Genomic DNA, 6,639 nt, shown 5'->3' on the forward strand with positions numbered 1-6,639 from the left:
CACAGACTAAATCACGAGAAAAACATGAAATAATGAACACACAAATAAAAAAGAATAAAAACACGAAGGACTTACACAGACAGCCACATTTGTTCAATTAACAATGAGGTTTCAGTCTGATAAAAAAAATATTTCTGCTGTGCTAAACGTAACCAATATGGTGAGTAAACTAGGCGACCTTGCGCAAAACAAGAATATTTGTGATCTTATTCAAATGTCATTGCGAACTCAAAACGTGTGGCTACCCTGCCTAGGTCCTTCATATTACTATTCTTCTGAATTCTGTGTTCATTTTGTGGCTGTTCAGAACCAGGCGGAACTTGGTGGTGCTCTTTCCATTCTGACCTTACTTCGGACAGCTCTGTACCCATAGAAAGAAGCACTAGCTTCTCTACATAACCCCACCCCTTCTCCTTGGAGATACCCTCCGTGTATGCTGTAATTAGAAAAAAAAAAACAAGAATCAGCACACATACACATTATTAGCTACATTGTTTTGCAATAATTTTTCTAAATAGGCCCCTGGCCTAGGACAACACAAGACTTTTTTTTGGGGCGACAAAAAGATTTGACACAAACGATTTGGCCCACATTTTGCTGAACAGCCAAATCCGCACACTTGACAATTGATGCTTATTAAGCAGTGTGCTTTATGTGGGGTGTTTAAGTGCAAAGCATCCAAAGTGTGTGTCCATCTGCATTTGCACAGTATACGGAAGTGGGAAGAATGCGGCCAGACTGCTGTTTTCACTCCTTGCAGCATATAGCTCGAGGATTCTCTAATTTTGCTTATACAGCACGTTTCACCACACAGAATGTACAAACACAAGCTTGGAGGTCGCACACGCAGTCTAAAAAAGCGATTACATCGCATTTTTTTCTTTGCACTATAAAACGTTGTGTAATCATAATCATGACATCAATGGGACTACACAAGATTGCATTAAAGTTCCCAATTGGGTTTGTTTTACACCGCACAGCCACTGCCTGTACACAAGTCAACTAGCTCTACACATTCCGCTCAGCACACCACTGCTAGGCTGAATCAGATAAGTCTCACACTTGCCGAGCTTGAAGTACACTCGTGATCTATACGAAGGTGAACAAGCAATCGTCGACTGCTCAGTACTGGGAGCATCATGCAGCAGCTGACTTGCTCTCCTTTTCAAATGTTTTGCGAACCAAGTGGTAATTTGTCTGATGAGGAGAGAACGTCACCACTGATGGAACTGAGCAGTTGGCACTCACCTGTTTACCTTCATATCGATCAATTCTCTACCTGGCCGAAGTAGCTAGTCTGTGTGCAGCATAAACGGCTGTATCGAAATCTCAAGAGGACGAACGTTCAAAACAGGCTTGGTAAGGCTTCACGTTGCAAGTATGCCCATGCAAATTTCACTTTCTAAAACATCAAAATGCATTTCAAATTGTCACCCAAGACAAGCTGCTCTTACACAGCTGTACATATAAGGCAGCTTACCCATCAACAACCTTTGGAGACTGCCATAGACCTGAACCTCGGCCTAGTCGATGCTAGCGTCTGTTCGGCGAGGGCTGCACTGAGTAGAAAGGTGAAAAATGTGCTGTAGATTATGTGAAACAAACAAGCAAAAGCAATCCTCGCATGCACAATTCGCTAGAGGCACTGACAAATAAAAATCAGAGGTTGGGTCAATTATGTTAACGCAATATACTTCAAACGCGTACCATGAGTGCTGGCAAAATATTTGTTGCCTTCAATCTAGATAAGCTTGTAAATTTACATGCCAAATGACAAATAACTTAAAGGTTGAAATATATTTCGATGGAACTACAAAAACCAAAGACTAGCTCTGCAAATATGGTGCTATCTAGTACACCATAGATGAGTAGAATCGGATTAGAGCGTCCTCCTTACAAAGACTGAAGCAAAACAAGTATAGAGTCTGCAGTGCCACTACAACAGAAACGATGGTATTGTGATCTCGTGGAGATCAGAGTTCGGAATAAGTGTGACAGGCTATGGCATGACAAATATTCCAATGTCATTATTCATTTTTGCATATTCTACGGTGACAGTGCAGGGAAACAATCACACACCAGATACTCAGAAAGACAAGCACACGCGCTAAACTTATAGCTCTTGTGTATTCGACTACTTCATTCTTCTCTTCAACGTCTGGATTGACTTTCCAGAACGTGATAAGCAGAAGAAATAGCACGAAATATCAGGAAAAAAAGCAAAAGACAAGACAAAAGAAAAAAAAAGGATAAAGAAAACCCTTACAAATCATCCTTCTTACTCACCACTATTGTTTAGATAGAAATTGAAGCTCTTTGGTCGACAGTGCTATAGAGGGACTACTTACACACTTGTCCTTCAGGTGCTCTATTCTTTGCCCTCTCATTATTTCTATCTATCTATTATAAAACAATTTTCAAAATGTGCTACGCAACCACAATCTTGACAGCAGATTCCCAAATGTACAGCGACGACTCGGGGGTTATTATAAAAATGCTCCCTTAAACAATCATTCAAACACCTGCCAGTCTGGCCTACATACTTCTTACCACACTAGTTATGTAGACCAGACTGGCAGGTGTTTGAATGATCGTTTAAAGGAGCATTTTTATAACACCCACCGAGTCGCCGCTGGACATTTGGGAACCCACTCTCCGGATTGTGGTTGTGTAACACATTTTGAAAATTGTTCCGTAATAGTTAAGAGTCGAGACCCATTGTCAAGAGAAATAATGGAAGCACAAAGAATAGAGCATCTGAAGAACAAGTGGGTAAGTAGTCCTACTGTGTTGTCGACCAAAAAGCTCCAATTTCTAACTTAAGGATAGCAGTGAGGGAGAGGGATGACTTGTAAGGGCTTCCTATTTTCGGTTTTTCTCTTTCTTTTTTTTTGTTCTTTGCTTTTTTCCTTGTATTTTGTGCTATTCTCCTTATCACGATCTGAAAAGTCAATCTAGACGTCGAAGAGAAGAACGAAGTAGTCGAATACACAAAAGTTGTAAGTTCAGCGCGTGTGCTTGTCTTCCTGAGTGTCTCGTGTGCGAATGTTTCTCCGCGCTGTCACCATAGAATATGGTTCATCAACTTACCCAAGCATCCATTCTATCATTTCTGCAACATTAAAATGACTCTGAAAGTGCGAGCACCTGCAGGGTGTATTCACGTAAGTCTTGCAAGTGTTGAGTTGTATGTACAGTGCCCTGGTTGTGTCCATATGCGATATATGACCAAATACCACAAAGACTAACACTGCAAACTTCTCCGAAAACCAATGGGCGCAGTGGCGAGCGGCAAAAGTGGTGCTCTTCACCACTCTCGCCGTTTGTTCGCGTTTGTGTGTTGCTACTAACAAGCGCAGCAATGGGAAGGCTCAGCTATTATTGGGAACACTAAATAAACAAATACAAAATACAGATACAACACACAGCAATACTGGATGCAAGTAGTGACGCACTTCTGTTGGGGTTCTGTGGAGTTGGTGAGCCATTTGAAAGTTGCGACGAGTTGCTCGCTGTAGATGAGCAATTTAGCCAGTGCAGTATGACTGCTAGCCTGGAATCAACCTGCACCACGCAGTAGTGATACACGACCACATGCCGGTACGATGCTTATCTAGATCGAAATAGGCAGGGGTGGGGATTGAACCCAGGATCTCTGGGTTCTGCAGCGCAAGCTTTTGTTCCACATGCTCCGAGCTGATGTGCGCTAGCCCAGTCGGCCACTGATCCCCAACGCAAGGCAACGCGACGTACTTCTGTTGTAAACTCAGCATTCCGCTTACGAATGAAATGCGCAATTTTCCTAAAGGCTTCTATTCCACGTGAGTGGAAACAAAATTGCTAAAGGCCAGCCCATAAATACAGTCTGTGTTAAAAACAATCCTAGCAGAAATAAGTTGCTATTATATTGCTCAATATATAGAGCACCTTACCATGAACAGCCTTGGCAGTCTTCCATCAAGCCAGGACTTCAGCAGGGGAGACTGTCATTTTGTGTCGTCTCAGGTCACTCACATCAGGATGGCGAAAGTGAATGCAAACATCTAGTTGGGAAAGGCTGCAGTAAGTATAAAGATGAAAACACAAATTAGAATATATGATAAAAAACATCATGGACCAACTTGAAAAAAGTTCACGCAGACTGGTGCACATTCGCAACTCGATCTATTGAACACAAAAAAAAAAAAAATAAGTAAGAGGATGAGAGAAATCAGAAAGGCTGTACTCGGAGAATGTGAGCTTCAGGAACCGGGGCGTGACGCAAAGATGTCAGGTAGATTGTTTTACAGACACTCTAGAATTAGCAACAGCTTTTCCATGTAGTAAAGTGGTGAGTTCAGTCTGATTGAACATCTTGAAATATAGCACACAAAAAACAAGGAATAAAGGAGAGGAATACATACACTACATACCGAGTGCAGACTCCCAACACTCATAAATTAGAGAAAGAAAATGCGTTAGGAGCTTTAGCAAAAGTTCAAACAGGTCCAAGTGGGCCATGCTAATTCATCCATATGCATAATACTGTAAAAACAATTTCCTCGGCAGCTCAGGTAACAGACGGATGTGCGGACAAATTGGTCGCCCATACTGCGAAAAATAAAAGCCTAAAATAATTCTCTTCTATGTTTTTATAGTATCTGCTAATTATTCACGTTTTTCCTAAGGATGTAAACAGTGCATAGGTAGGTGACAATCCATCGTAGATTTTAGAGAAAAATTTAGCTCTCTTTATGTACTAGCCATCCATTTGTTACCTTCACTAACATGAAAATTGTTTTTTTCTTTTTTTAGTCGGCTCTTGCTAACAGGTAAATCAGCGCGCTCCACTTGGGCCTGTGCTCGAGCCCCTACCACATTTTTATTTCTCCCTTCTCTAATTTATGCGAGTTCATTTTGCGCCTGCATGAGGTCTAAGTGTTACTCTCCCTGTCTCCTTGATTTTTTGCGAACTATTCTTCAAGATGTTCAAGTAGTACCAGCTCACCACCTTACTACAATCATGCAACAACTAAAAACAATTACAACTTACACCATTCGCTAAAGTCAGTACCAAACGAAAAATCAGGGTTAGGGTAAGGTATGTCTAACACTATACACTTATACTCAACAAAATATAGATACCAAAAACTGGCGGGACACTACCTTAATTCAGGACATCCTTGTAAATTTCCCTAGAGCTTGTAATCAATACTTGATAGCCTCTAAAAAAACAGCAGTATGAAAAGAGTAAATGCTTCAACATTTAAAGCAGTCAGAGTGTTTCTGGAGGTGTGAAATTCGTTGCACGTGCGTTGGATCATACAAAACACGTGCACAGCAAATGATATTTAGAGCTCGAGATTTCGCGAGGTATAAGTGCCGGCGTCAAAACTTATTTCGCGGGCACAAATTTTTGCGATCGAAAGTGGTATGCTATGCTATAATAACCATGGGGTGAATTCATTACGGCACCAATTTTGGCAATCCTTTTCTGATTACGAATCGCGAAAATGAAATCGTTTGGAGACGGCTGGACGGTGGAAGCTACGGGCTTGCTCGATCAACCAATCGCCGCTTTTTGTCGGGTCCATTTCTCCGCACGCAATGGTGTCGGCAATGGAGGGGCACCGCACCGCGGGCTTCCAGACATTCTAGTTTACCAGCAAACAATACGGCAGACGGAGGCAATCAACACCCCCCTCCCCCATCCTCTTCCGCCTTTGACCCCCACCCCCCTACTTTCCGTCTCCTAAAGAGTTCCGCCACTACTGATGGACCTTGAGCGAGTTCAGTCTCTGCATCGGGGAAAAAAGAAGAAAAACAGCCTCGCGTAACACCATTTGCGCACAATTAATAATACTGGTAAAAGCAAGCAATCTACAGACAATAACAAGCCTTCTGAACGCAGGAAATAAGCTAGCTCTAACGATCAAAGAAACAAACTTACTTCGGATCCCGTGCCACGATCTTGGCTGTTGAGCTGATTTGACGTAGTTCCACGTCTCACAGTCGCTTCCGTCTTTTTCCGACACGTTTGAAACTAAGGCCTACTCCACGGATCACGACTATTGGGGAAAATTTAACCGTTACCCGGTCGTGATCGCAGGCATTCAAACTGTTCAAACGCACACGGCCGATACGCCCGGCAAACCGTGCGAAACATAGGCTGTTGGATTCGATTGATTGTTTTCGTATCTTCAAAACGTTTAAGAAGAAAGCATAAGCAAACCACATTATAAAACTTACAAAAAACACAGTAATAATAAATTATTGCGCACGTCAATATTGCCATAATATTATGAATAATTCCTGAACACTTTGCAAAATATTAAATACGAAACTAGGTGTAACGAAGAAAGGGTAAAAGCACAGGCGAGCTGGTGAAGAACTTCCATCGTAAACCGGAGACACGGAAAAATAAAAAAACGGACAAAACAACAAGTCTCAATTGAGACTTGTTGTTGTTTTGTCCGTTTTTTTATTTTTCCGTGTCTCCGGTTTACGATGAAACTAGGTGTACCCGTTTCGAAACGAATTTAACAAACATGTATACTTCTAGAAAACCTACGAGCTTAACTCGGCGCCTGAAGCGTAGTGTGTTAACGCTCTGTCCTCCTGAGCGTGCGGTCGTTGGTTCGAATCTTAGTCAAGCCGCGT

General features: G+C 42.0%; 1 long non-coding RNA gene across 1 annotated transcript; it reads right to left on the reverse strand.

Moving 5' to 3' along the window:
* Positions 1-398: 398 nt before the first annotated feature.
* Positions 399-3,972, reverse strand: LOC120842004. Its single transcript, XR_005715859.3, has 3 exons — positions 3,933-3,972; positions 1,481-1,559; positions 399-436 (listed from the first exon to the last, which is right to left on the reverse strand). It is a non-coding gene; the product is annotated as an uncharacterized LOC120842004 (long non-coding RNA).
* Positions 3,973-6,639: the final 2,667 nt, after the last annotated feature.

This window comes from Ixodes scapularis, unplaced genomic scaffold, assembly GCF_016920785.2.
Source record: "Ixodes scapularis isolate PalLabHiFi unplaced genomic scaffold, ASM1692078v2 PGA_scaffold9__187_contigs__length_104089568, whole genome shotgun sequence".
Lineage (NCBI taxonomy): Eukaryota > Metazoa > Arthropoda > Arachnida > Ixodida > Ixodidae > Ixodes > Ixodes scapularis.